Source organism: Pecten maximus, chromosome 8, assembly GCF_902652985.1.
Source record: "Pecten maximus chromosome 8, xPecMax1.1, whole genome shotgun sequence".
Taxonomy (NCBI): Eukaryota; Metazoa; Mollusca; class Bivalvia; order Pectinida; family Pectinidae; genus Pecten; species Pecten maximus.
The window spans coordinates 35,226,960-35,241,727 of NC_047022.1; the positions used below are offsets into that span (position 1 = coordinate 35,226,960).

Consider the following 14,768-nt stretch of genomic DNA (forward strand, 5'->3'; position numbering starts at 1 on the left):
TAATACTAATTTTAGTTTCAATCCTTTCCAAAAAGCCACAGAATAAAATTTAATTATAAATCGATCGACAAAAAAGCAGTGATTTTAATGTACATTTTTGTTTACATCTCTACATCTTCTGTGGCTACTATCTATTTGTTGTTTTGAATAATTTACCGTCAAATAGAGGTCAGAGAGTGGTCAGTTGTGACGTAGTCTGATACAGTACATATATCAGATTAATTGCTATACGTTTCTTAAGACACAGATGTGTTCAGTCGGATTTGCCACGAGCAAACAAAGGCACGTAGAGATACATTATAGATATTTGTAATTAATTGCTGCTTATAGAACATAAATGAATTAAATTACCGGTTAACAAAGTCATAATCATATTCAGAAATGTACACAAGTTTATAAGAACAAGTAATAGATTTTAAAATGCATGATATTTGTTTGTTCTGTACCTCCTGTCTTTTGACAAATCGGAGAGCAAAGTTACAAAGATATCACAAAAATATTGAATTGATGACCTTTAGTCTTTATTTTGTCAAATATTGTAATTTTGCATTTGTTTTGGGAAAGGGCGTTGATAAGTTGCAAAAACTTGTGCCCAATCCCTTTGTACGTTTTGACAATACAATATGTTTGAATCAAACAAAGTCAAACATGTGACAGCGGGACGTAGAATGTAATTGATTGAAATCATTTACCTTTATAGTTACAATTATACATATGTAGTTATATGACATATCAATAACAATGTTGATCAATGAAAGGGTTGTTAAAGATGAGGTGAATGGTGTGATAATGATCAGTTATTGAAGGCTACGTACAATGAAGTTACGAATGATGAAGGCTGTTGAGAATGAGGTAAACGCTAAAGTGTGTGAATGAAAGTCAATCAGGAACCGTTGGCACTTTCCGTAAACGTTACGGAAAGTTCCGACGGTTCCCGATTGGATGGAGATTTTGAGAATGAGGAACACGCTAAAGTGTGATGATGAATTATGCAGGGTTGTTGAACTTGTGGATGAGGTTAACGCTAAAGTGTGATGGTGAAGTTTTTTTTGTGAATGAGGTAAACGATATAGTATGTAAAAGGTTGTAAAGGGTTGTTAAGGATGAGGTAAACGCTATAGCACATTGATAAAGGGTTGTTGAGAATGAGGTAAACGATATAGTGTGAGGATGAAGGGTTGTTATGGATGAGGCAAACACCAAAATGTGATGATAAAGGGTTGCTAGGGATAAGGTAGCCGCTATAGAGTGGTGATGAGGTAAAAAATAGTGTGATGGCAGAGGGTTGTCAAGGATGAAGTAAATGATCAAGTAGTGTGACGATAAACGGTAACGGTTGCGGTGAGGTGAATGGTAAATATTGGCGATGCGGGTTGTTGGGGATGAGGTAAATGATAAACGGTGACGATGAAGGGTTGTTGGGGATGAGGTAAAATACAAAAAAGTGACGACGAGGGGTTGTTGCGGATGAGGTTAATGATAAACGGTGACGATGAAGGGTTGTTGGGGATGAGGTAAATATAAAAGTGACGATGAAGTGTTGCTAGCACTGTGATGTTGATGGGTTGTTTGGGATGACGTATACATGTACTTGTAAATGCTTTGGATGATATGTATAAATGGGGATGTAAGATGTATAAAAATGACTTGTCAATGAATCAATAGAAGGGGTTGTTATGGGGAGGTCAAAGAGTTGGGGGATTAAATAAATGTGATGGAGGAAATGGCAGAATGGTGAACCGGACTATGTTTACCCCAGATTCAGCTTAAGAATGTATTTTGTTTGCTCACTTCGCTAACCAGGAACGTAAATAGAGTTCATCCGATGGTCAGCGCCTGTTTAGTAATATCGATGTGATTCACGAGACCGATGTTTATATATGTACTAAGTACATCTTTTGTGATTCAGAGTCCCCGTGGGCGTAGGCGGTAACCCATGAGATATCAATTTAAAGGTGACATGGGGAAAAAATAAATTTTCCAAATGTCAACTTTGATATCTTTTTGTTATTTGAAAACAATGATTTGATGATCAAGTCATTGTGTTCCTAAATAAACTATAGGACTTTAACGCATTGAACTCTCAGCATGTAATCTGGTGTTATCACAGTAGTAGTATCACAAACGTAACGTTAAGCGGTTAGAGATATACTAATACTGTTTATACGGGGTATGACCTAATCACAACTGGCCAAACCAACGGTCAGTATAAATTAAAGCATGGTTTTATAGAACATGTATCTAGTTTCTGGACATATTCAATCAAAAGTGTAAGCGATTGTTGGTAAATGTGTCAATGACCCCTGGACTATGGAAAGAAAACGATCTTTATGTTTGCAGTATGGTATACTTTTATTGTATCGTTAAAATTGTTTTTTTTGTTTGTTTACGTTATATTATCTGAGTGACGTTGTACACGGCCTTTGTTCTCTGTAATGAATTACGCAGTTCATCACACCGTCATAACAACACAAACAAACGTAGTTCCATATGTATGTGTTTTTATCCGAAAATGTGTTTACCTTCCGTTTATTCTGACCATCCAAACTGATGTGCGATGATGACATTCATGATCACATAAATACTGTCCCTGATCAATCTGTGTCAATGTTTTATTTTTACGTCCCTGTGACGTCATCTATATTTACGGTTTACGTCATAGTAGACAACAACCACGGGTATATTTACGTCTTTGTTTTATGGTAATAATGACATTCAGCAAGAAACATGGGCGGACCGTAGTTTTCGGTCACTGTGCCTGGTATGGAAGACAGGCTATCGTCCGGTATATGGTACGGGAGACAGGCTATCGTCCGGTATATGGTACGGGAGACAGGCGACCGCCCGGCATGGTATGGGAGACAGACGATCGTCGGGCATGGTACGGGAGACAGAAGATCGTCCGGTATGGTACGGGAGACAGACGACCGCCCGGTATGGTACGGGAGACAGGCGATCGTCCGGTATGGTACGGGAGACAGACGACCGCCCGGTATGGTACGGGAGACAGAAGATCGTCCGGCATGGTATGGGAGACAGACGATCGTCGGGCATGGTACGGGAGACAGAAGATCGTCCGGCATGGTACGGGAGGCATGCGATCATCCGGTATGGTACAGGAGACAGGCGATCGTCCGGTATGGTACGGGAGACAGACGACCACCCGGTATGGTACGGGGGACAGAAGATCGTCCGGCATGGTACGGGAGACAGGCGATCATCCTGTATGGTACAGGAGACAGGCGATCGTCCGGTATGGTACGGGAGACAGACGACCGCCCGGTATGGTACGGGAAACAGAAGATCGTCCGGCATGGTACGGGAGACAGGCGATCATCCTGTATGGTACAGGAGACAGGCGATCGTCCGGTATGGTACGGGAGACAGACGACCGCCCGGTATATCGTACGGGAGACAGAAGATCGTCCGGCATGGTACGGGAGACAGGCGATCATCCGGTATATGGTACGGGAGACAGACGATCGTCCGGTATGGTACGGGAGACAGGCGATCTTCCGGGAGACAGAAGATCGTCCGGCATGGTACGGGAGACAGGCGAACGCCCGGTATGGTACGGAAGACAGGCGACCGCCCGGCATGGTACGGGAGACAGAAGATTGTCCGGCATGGTACGGGAGACAGGCGATCGTCTGGTATGGTACGGGAGACAGACGATCGTCCGGTATATGGTACGGGAGACAGAAGACCGCCCGGTATGGTACGGGAGACAGAAGATCGTCCGGCATGGTACGGGAGACAGGCGATCATCCTGTATGGTACAGGAGACAGGCGATCGTCCGGTATGGTACGGGAGACAGACGACCGCCCGGTATATGGTACGGGGGACAGAAGATCGTCCGGCATGGTACGGGAGACAGGCGATCATCCGGTATATGGTACGGGAGACAGACGATCGTCCGGTATGGTACGGGAGACAGGCGATCGTCCGGTATGGTACGGGAGACAGAAGATCGTCCGGCATGGTACGGGAGACAGGCGAACGCCCGGTATGGTACGGAAGACAGGCGACCGCCCGGCATGGTACGGGAGACAGGCGATCATCCTGTATGGTACAGGAGACAGGCGATCGTCCGGTATGGTACGGGAGACAGACGACCGCCCGGTATATGGTACGGGAGACAGAAGATCGTCCGGCATGGTACGGGAGACAGGCGATCATCCGGTATATGGTACGGGAGACAGACGATCGTCCGGTATGGTACGGGAGACAGGCGATCGTCCGGGAGACAGAAGATCGTCCGGCATGGTACGGGAGACAGGCGAACGCCCGGTATGGTACGGAAGACAGGCGACCGCCCGGCATGGTACGGGAGACAGGCGATCATCCTGTATGGTACAGGAGACAGGCGATCGTCCGGTATGGTACGGGAGACAGACGACCGCCCGGTATATGGTACGGGAGACAGAAGATCGTCCGGCATGGTACGGGAGACAGGCGATCATCCGGTATATGGTACGGGAGACAGACGATCGTCCGGTATGGTACGGGAGACAGGCGATCGTCCGGGAGACAGAAGATCGTCCGGCATGGTACGGGAGACAGGCGAACGCCCGGTATGGTACGGAAGACAGGCGACCGCCCGGCATGGTACGGGAGACAGAAGATTGTCCGGCATGGTACGGGAGACAGGCGATCGTCTGGTATGGTACGGGAGACAGACGATCGTCCGGTATATGGTACGGGAGACAGAAGACCGCCCGGTATGGTACGGGAGACAGAAGATCGTCCGGCATGGTACGGGAGACAGGCGATCATCCTGTATGGTACAGGAGACAGGCGATCGTCCGGTATGGTACGGGAGACAGACGACCGCCCGGTATATGGTACGGGAGACAGAAGATCGTCCGGCATGGTACGGGAGACAGGCGATCATCCGGTATATGGTACGGGAGACAGACGATCGTCCGGTATGGTACGGGAGACAGGCGATCGTCCGGTATGGTACGGGAGACAGAAGATCGTCCGGCATGGTACGGGAGACAGGCGAACGCCCGGTATGGTACGGAAGACAGGCGACCGCCCGGCATGGTACGGGAGACAGAAGATTGTCCGGCATGGTACGGGAGACAGGCGATCGTCTGGTATGGTACGGGAGACAGACGATCGTCCGGTATATGGTACGGGAGACAGAAGATCGTCCGGCATGGTACGGGAGACAGACGACCGTCCGGTATATGGTACGGGAGACAGGCGATCGTCCGGTATGGAACGGGAAACAGGCGATCGTCCGGTATGGAACAGGAGATAGCCGATCGTCCGGTATGGTACGGGAGATAGCCGATCGTCCGGTATGGAACGGGAGACAGGCGATCGACCGGTATGGAACGGGAGACAGGCGATGTAAGGCTATATCCCATAATGCTGTGCGAAAAACGCGTTCTGATGTAAGCAATACAATACTGTACGTCCGAGAGAAAACAACATATTTCGTAATTAAAACGAAAAAGTCTTAATTACAGAATAAAAAGCATTAGAAAAAACATTAAAAAAAGTAATGTTTGGAATGTCATCAAAGAAGACCCCATCCTCATATAAGCCTGGCTGTTGTGGGGACATTAAAGACCTTAAAACAAAACACCATCAAAGACAGGAGAAACCCTCACCCTGCTTCACATATGTATTTTATACAGGTTCAAGGGTGAAAGTGTACGCCGTGCTCGGTCCCGGTCCAGGTCCCGGCCCAGGTCCTGGTCAAGGAATACTTTCCTTTACCCCGGATTATAAACTTTAATTTTTATCTCAATAACGGCTTCATGAAAGTAAATTTAATTATCTGTAAAAAACAACAAATATTTGATCTTAGATAAAGCTGTCGTTAAGATAAAATAAAGTACCTAGTCCGGAAACTGGCCAAGGACCAGGGGCGGCGTACACCACATTCCACCCAGTCCGGAAACTGGCCAAGGACCAGGGGCGGCGTACACCACATTCCACCCCATCAATTCATATGGCCAAGGACCAGGGGCGGCGTACACCACATTCCACCCCATCAATTCATATGGCCAAGGACCAGGGGCGGCGTACACCACATTCCACCCCATCAATTCATATGGCCAAGGACCAGGGGCGGCGTACACCACATTCCACCCCATCAATTCATATAAGCTTTTAATTAGGGAAACCACACCGAGGGTTGAGTAGTCACAACTCGGTGTGTTTTATTTTTACCGATCGCGACGAGGTCAAGTGAGTAAGAAACGTTTACATGCATGTGTTATATGTAGTGCGCGTGCAGTGGCGCCGTACGTGTACTAACGATAAAGTCACATGACTAAAAACCCACATTCTGATGTATGATTCATTCATCGTTATATATATATCTACATATATATAGTCGGTTGTTATTCATTCATTCATTCATTAATTCATTCATTCAATGAATCAATCATGCTATTATCAATTACTACTTAAAGGACAAGCGAACAAATAAACTAATGATTTAATACAATTTTTTGGTTTCTGTTTAACTAGCTTTCGAAGATAAATTAATATACACGCTGTGCGCTTCAATCACATTGTAAATGCTTGTAATTAAAAACTTCGTTTTCTGTTTGTGTGTGTGTTGTAACTAGAAATTATGTTATACATAATGCTAGACAGTTTGTAAAAATGAAGGAGTTGTACAGTGTGGATACTTTGTCAGATAAAATTTGTTGGATAGAGATGGAAAGTCTCTGGGGTTCTGAAACACGTCATACATTGAAAGTTAACTCATATTCAATCCAGACATGCGGGTATAGTGACTTCATAATATGACATACAATGTATGTATATGGTAAATTTTATCTTATAGCTATTTTTGACATATTCACATCATTATCAATTGTCCTTATTATTTTCGGTCATTATTCATTTCATCATTTATGTTATACGGGAAAAGACGGATTATAAGTTTTATACTTGTGTCTAATCCTATTGTTAAGTTTTTTAAAAATCTAAATTTAATTTTAAATTTAAAACTTTGAAAAAATTTAAATTAGGATTACACGGAGCGATGCATTAACATTCCAGACGACGCGAAGTCAGCTGTGCATATATTACATAATAGCACAGCCGATATTTGCAATGTCCGTCATATGATAAAAGTCATTTGACCGTGATTGTATGCTAATTTATACAGAATCCTATTCTATTATGACTACCACGTCGTTAGTCTGACCTGTCACATGTTTTACATGTAAAATGAGAACAAAAAATGAAAATGTATCATCTAACTTGGCCTTCGAATAAACTTTTCTTACAGCCAATATGACAAGGGTTGTAAATTATGGCGATAGTTTAATATATGGTTTCTATTTCATACACGTTGACATGATATATGCTTACGAGATATATAAATATATATTAGGTAATATATTTTTTTGGGAATTTAAAATGCAGTTCAGTGAAGCGATGACGTCAACAAATCGATCTGTTTGCAGACACAGATGTAATAGAATTACAAAGTAGCTCTGTCGTTTAGTTTTGAACTCAAAAACATTCTAAAACTAAAATATGTCTCAAAAAACAATTCGAAAATGAAATATACTCAAGTAAACAATTTTAATTGGACTCGGTGGATTTTGGAGAGCTATAAAGGGTTTTATTTATATAGATATTTGGATATATAACTCAAATCTACCAAAGTAAGATGGGAATTGTTGATGACGTCTTTACAGCCAGACGGGATGGGAATTGTTGTTGACGTCAGATGTCTGATGTATGTGTTTTGCAGTCTAAGATATAGGATATCTAACAGTGTCTTCAGTAATACCACATATATTTCACGAGTGGGGCTATTATTTTGATATTTTTCACGAGTGCGCAGCACGAGTGAAAAATATCAAAATATTAGCCACACGAGTGAAATATATTTGGTATTACTGAAGACACTGTTAGATATTCTGTTTATTACATTTTTTATAAACGAAAAACCTACCCCGTATGCTAACTAGGCCTAAAAAAGTAGTTCCACAGGTCCAGGTGCTGACATATATGTCAGGCTTTCTGATTGGTCAATTATTTTGGTATTTTCTAATCATGAATTTGATTGGTCAAATCAGCAAAAGTGATATTTTTCACTAGTGAAAAACTAGTGAAAAACATCACTTTTATAGAATGAATAAGTTTTGATATTTCACTGGTAAAAATGTAATAAATCAATCTATCCGTAGCTTCCCTCATCCTCTTCTTACTGTTTTCTATGTTAAGATTTTGACAACCTACATGTAATTCCTAGTATATCGATTCCTAAGTCTGTTTTTTCGTTCACGGTGAATTATATAATAAGTAACATCTGACCCAATTTGTAAACGAAGACACAAAGACATGGTCCACATGTATCCCCTCTGACGTATATCATTTATTCAAACGTATGACATTAGTGCATATGGGTTATACGAAAAATCATTGAAGGTTATACGAAACTGCGGATTCTTAAAATCATTGCAGGTTATACGAAACTACGGATTCTTAAAATCATTGCTGGTTATAAGAAACTACGGATTCCTAAAATCATTGTAGGTTATAAATATTAAGAAAATCTGAATATCCGTCAGCGGCAGTGCATAAGTTACACACATCTATGAATCTAGGTTTACGCCCTGCATGGGCTAATGACTATAATCGTCATATGGTGTGGTAGCATATCGCTACCAACTTATCTGTCAGAACACGCTAGAAATAAAAGTCATCAATGTACATATTTCAGAATCCGTAATTCTTTAAGAGTTGTCGGTAATTAACTCTGGGAGATCATTTATGTGTAAGTTAGAGAGTTAAAACATTAACCTTTGTTAACGAAGAAAATTTCAAAAAAGAGGATTTTTCGGCATAGCCGTCTAATATTCTTTTGGCCCCGGATATGACGCGACAGGTGGCGTTACTGGTCAAGATGAAAAATGTGATTGGTCAATGTAGCGGTAGATGCAAAAAGAAGATATGCAGTTAAAAACGAAAAAAGATAAGATTGAATGCAAGCTGAATGAGTGGATGTATCTTTTCAAATGACACATTAATAAGATAATATTCCTGATTCAAATGCAGTCTTATTATCACTAAAAAATTATTAAAACTGATACAATTTTGTTATCCGTGCTGAAACGCATTAGTTCGTTGATTTATTTCACCAGCAGTTTTACATTATAACTACCAGCATTAAAACTATGCCGTTGATATTTCTTGTTTTCGATACATACTGTTAATAACATGTAATAACCTCTTTCCCTATGAATCAAATGTTTTTAGAAAATCACATTCTTTGATAAGAGATTGCTTGGATGCTGCTTCAATTCTTCATTAAGTCGATAGATAAACAGTACTAATCATGTCAAAGAATTCTCTATCCTCTTTATTTTCCTTTTTTTTTTGTCTTTTCACATTTGTTTGTTAAACACCTTCATGTATGACTTTTGCAGGCTATATTATACTATTTCAATCTATCCGTAGCTTCGTTCATGCTCTTTTCGTTGTTTTCTATGTTGGAGTTCTCAGTGTAATTATTCCCAAGTCTGTTCTCTCTTTCACGGTGAAATATATAATAAGGAATATCTGATCGAGTTAATTAATTAAGGCACCTAGACCTGGTCCGCATGACGTATTGCATAATTATAAAGTATGTACATACATTGTAAACATATGCTAATTCCTTTGCTGAACTTCGGTCGTATATGTGCTGGTTTTGCTGTCGGTGTCTCCCAACAGACAATCTCCTCGAGTACAACATTTATATCTATACTACTCATTAGTGCATATGGGTTATACAAAATTACGGATTCTTAAAATCTTCCAAAAGTGCAGATACATAGAAGGTTGCGCAAATTTTAAAAATCGCCGGTGCAGACAGGTTGCACCCACTCACGATTATAAATGTACGTCCTACACGTAGGCTAACGACCTAATTCCTCATACTACATCTTTGTTCTAATTCTAATACAGATAACCCTGGTTTTCTGTGTTCTAATACAAATAGCCCTGGTCCTGTGTCCTAATACAGATAACCCTGGTCCTCTGTGTCCTAATACAGATAACCCCGGTTTTCTGTGTTCTAATACAAATAGCCCTGGTCCTGTGTCCTAATACAGATAACCCTGGTCCTCTGTGTCCTAATACAGATAACCCCGGTTTTCTGTGTTCTAATACAAATAGCCCTGGTCCTGTGTCCTAATACAGATAACCCTGGTCCTCTGTGTCATAATACAAATAGCCCTGGTCCTCTGTGTCCTAATACAAATAGCCCTGGTCCTCTATGTTCTAATACAGATAACCCTTGTCATCTCTGTCATAATACAGATAACCCTGGTCATCTATGTCCTAATACAGATAACCCTGGTACTCTATGTCATTATACAGATAACCCTGGTCCTCTGTGTCATAATACAGATAACCCTGGTCCTCTATGTCCTAATACAGATAACCCTGGTCCTCTGTGTTCTAATACAGATAACCCTGGTCCTCTATGTCCTAATACAGATAACCCTGGTCATCTGTGTCCTAATAAAGATAACTCTGGTCCTCTGTGTCCTAATACAGATAACCCTGGTCCTCTGTGTCCTAATAAAGATAACTCTGGTCCTCTGTGTCCTAATACAGATAACCCTGGTCCTCTGTGTTCTGATACAGATAACCCTGGTCCTCTGTGTCCTAATACAGATAACCCAGGTCCTCTGTGTCCTAATACAGATAACCCTGGTCTTCTGTGTTCTAATACAGATAACCCTGGTCCTCTGTGTCCTAATACAGATAACCCTGGTCCTCTGTGTCCTTATAAAGATAACCCTGGTCCTCTGTGTCCTAATACAGATAACCCTGGACCTCTGTGTCCTAATACAGATAACCCTAGTCCTCTGTGTTCTAATACAGATAACCCTGGTCCTCTGTGTTCTAATACAGATAACCCTGGTCCTCTGTGTTTAAATACAGATAACCCTGGTCCTCTATGTTCTAATACAGATAACCCTGGTCCTCTGTGTCATAATACAGATAACCCTAGTCCTCTGTGCTCTAATACAGATGACCCTGGTCCTCTGTGTCATAATACAGATAACCCTGGTCCTCTGTGCTCTAATACAGATAACCCTAGTCCTCTGTGTTCTAATACAGATAACCCTGGTCCTCTGTGTTCTAATACAGATAACCCTGGTCCTCTGTGTTCTAATACAGATAACCCTGGTCCTCTATGTTCTAATACAGATAACCCTGGTCCTCTGTGTCATAATACAGATAACCCTAGTCCTCTGTGTTCTAATACAGATAACCCTGGTCCTCTGTGTCCTAATAGATAACCCTGGTCCTCTATGTCCTAATACAGATAACCCTGGTCCTCTGTGTCATAATACAGATAACCCTAGTCCTCTGTGCTCTAATACAGATGACCCTGGTCCTCTGTGTCATAATACAGATAACCCTGGTCCTCTGTGCTCTAATACAGATAACCCTAGTCCTCTGTGTTCTAATACAGATAACCCTGGTCCTCTGTGTTCTAATACAGATAACCCTGGTCCTCTGTGTTCTAATACAGATAACCCTGGTCCTCTATGTTCTAATACAGATAACCCTGGTCCTCTGTGTCATAATACAGATAACCCTAGTCCTCTGTGTTCTAATACAGATAACCCTGGTCCTCTGTGTCCTAATAGATAACCCTGGTCCTCTATGTCCTAATACAGATAACCCTGGTCCTCTGTGTCATAATACAGATAACCCTGGTCATCTATGTCCTAATACAGATAACCCTGGTCCTCTGTGTCATAATACAGATAACTCTGGTCCTCTGTGTTCTAATACAGATAACCCTGGTCCTCTGTTTCATAATACAGATAACTCTGGTCCTCTATGTCCTAATACAGATAACCCTGGTCCTCTGTGTCCTAATACAGATAACCCTGGTCCTCTGTGTCATAATACAGATAACCCTGGTCCTCTATGTCCTAATACAGATAACCCTGGTCCTCTGTGTCCTAATACAGATAACCCTGGTCCTCTGTGTCCTAATACAGATAACCCTGGTCCTCTGTGTCCTAATACAGATAATCCTGGTCCTCTGTGTTCTAATACAGATAATACTGGTCCTCTGTGTTCTAATACAGATAACCCAGGTCCTCTGTGTTGTAGATAACCCTGATATTTTGTTTTAGATTATAAAAGAGCATGCACTTATACTTCAAAATCTTAACATTCCAATTTGAAGGTTATTCTGACAATACAACTTGTATATCAATTTAACCAATAAATCAGGCTGTCCGATAAAACTGGATCGAGAAACAGGGATTTATACTGTTTAGAATCAGGACTTTTTCACTATTAGATCTTCGACACATGTAAACAAATCTTACTAAAATTAGTATTCTAGGTAAGTGATGCAAATATATAATGGATTTTAAAAGCTGTTGATCATTGTCTTGTCAGTTTTTAAATCACAGGTTGCAGAAAAAGACATATCATTCAATATTGACAAAAAAATCAAAATAAATCGAATTAGCACATATTGGTCGAATTTGATGTTTTCATATTTGTATGTGCATGTACCATCGGTCATACATGAAAATTCACTGAAATGCCCTATTTTTAGAATTAAAATTGATGCTCGTTCTGCTATCAAAATATGATATGTTATACATTAAAAATAGTAAAAGGTAGCCAAAGTAACGATGACACTGTATACGTTGAAGTATATTACACAAACTCCTTAAAAAAATACCAATACAAATGAGGACGTCCTTCAAAGACCATTGATGTTGAAAGGATGTTAACCAATACAAAACCAATACAAACAAATAGTTATAATGATGTGTAGCAGTACACATGTCTCGTGTACAAGATTCTGGCGAGGAAAGAAAATCAAATATCTATAAAAAAAAATACGCTGGGCTCGTACAAGTCTATAAACAGTAATGTCGTACAGTGTACACTAGCCCAAACACCACTTCCGCGTATAACCAGTGACCCCGAATGACCTTTCTGTCAGACCACGGCGGTGAATTAACAGGTCAGTTGACCAAGCAATATTAGGCGTCCGATCAATAATCAATCATAGTAATAATAATCAATCTACCGCCATAATGAAAATCGTGTCACGTAAATCAAATCTATCTATAAATTCAACTTTGGTCGACGTTATTATGAAATATGAGACAAGTAATTGATTTTCTTGTGAAAATTAGTTTTACAGGTAATTGTTAGATAGTAATATCTATATCATCCACAATCAACCATGATATTGGTCTGTACGACAAAGTTCTCATATACGCAATAAGCTTTTTAAAATATCAACACATACAATGTTAACGAATCACGGACGAAGTTGTTGTAGTTGTACATACCTGCCTATTTTGTATGTTTATGAGAAGAAAATCTTGTCATTGTCATTGTACATATATGCAGTAAAAGTACCTATCGTGATTATTATTAGGGGGTCAAGTTGAGAGCCGATTTCCATTTTTTTTTATGAATATACTACCTTGACAATGTCATTTACAGAACTTTACAGATTTGAGTCGTAATCGATTATTTTACCATTAATGTTACTATACCAATTCAATCCCCAGATCGTCGACATATGATTACTAACACTGTACCATTGGTGTCTGACCCGGAAACATTTAAGTTTTATATGATAAAGTATATGGTTATATTATTTATCATGACCGCATTTTAATGATTGGTTGTTTATCTCCTAATCTTTTCTTTTAATTGACGAAAAATATCCATTGCCTTTATAAATATATACCGAGACCTATCAAATATATATATACCTATACATGTAAAAATAGTATATTTTTCAGCTGATAGACACTGCTGATGAATTTCAGGCTGACAATTTGATACCGATGAAGCTTGGTCCCGTTATGTCCACTAAATATATGCCGACAAATCATAAAGAGACTTACCGATTTTGAAATGTTGTCGTCTGCTTCGAAATGTTGTTATCGGGCTGCCCAGCCACCATTGAACCGAGAACAGTAAGAATTTCCCTGACCCCGGTGAATACGGCCGTAGGTTTCTCTACGCATGTGCATGAACAATGTTGGTATCGCCGTGTTGGGTTCAGCTGCCGGTCATGAACTCGAGTTGTCGGAGTTGTAATGGGTTTCCGCACAGCCTGTATCCTTTTCAGTACAGAATACGACCTTGTCCTTATTTTGACTGCATGCGGTCTATGTATATTCAGACAGGCGCACTCATGCATCGTAACCATTTTTTATCACTCCGAGATAAAGGATTCGGCTCATCGCCGTTTGATTGTGTATATCTGCCACTGTACACACGAGTGTGACACACATGCCTAGACAGTACGTGTGATACTTACCCTATCTAATGACAAAGTGTGTACGAGTACATATTTGAAATTAAAAACAAATGATCACTTCCAGTTGTGGCGGAAACCACTCGGGGGGGGGGGGGGGAATGAGGACAATCCAGTGTTTGGAGACAATTTAGGTCTGGAGGTGTTTCTACTAAATCTGGTGTGAAACACAGCGATGAGGATTTCGTTTCGACACAGAATCACTTGGATATTTGTTTCAGTCACCAAGAAATACAAAAACTAAATATCATTTACGATCAGACACATCTGTACCTAAAGTAATTAGTCCATGAGAACTCCCACTAACTATTGTATACGTGTAATATTTAAAGAAATTAAAACAAGCAATGTTTCCCAGCGAACAGCTGCACAAAATCAATAACACACCAAGCTGGAGAGATGTGCCCTATTTTACATTACGAGTTCAACGACTTTGAAAGGAAAGTTTAACATTGATGTACAGGA

At 40.8% G+C, this 14,768-nt stretch overlaps 1 protein-coding gene across 1 annotated transcript in view; it reads right to left on the reverse strand.

The window, feature by feature from the left end:
* Positions 1–14,365, reverse strand: part of LOC117333324 — a 31,218-nt gene extending 16,853 nt beyond the window's left edge. The window contains exon 1 of the mRNA XM_033892566.1: positions 13,888–14,365. The gene's annotated coding sequence lies outside the window, so the exon portion shown is untranslated. The remainder of the gene's footprint in view (positions 1–13,887) is intronic.
* Positions 14,366–14,768: the final 403 nt, after the last annotated feature.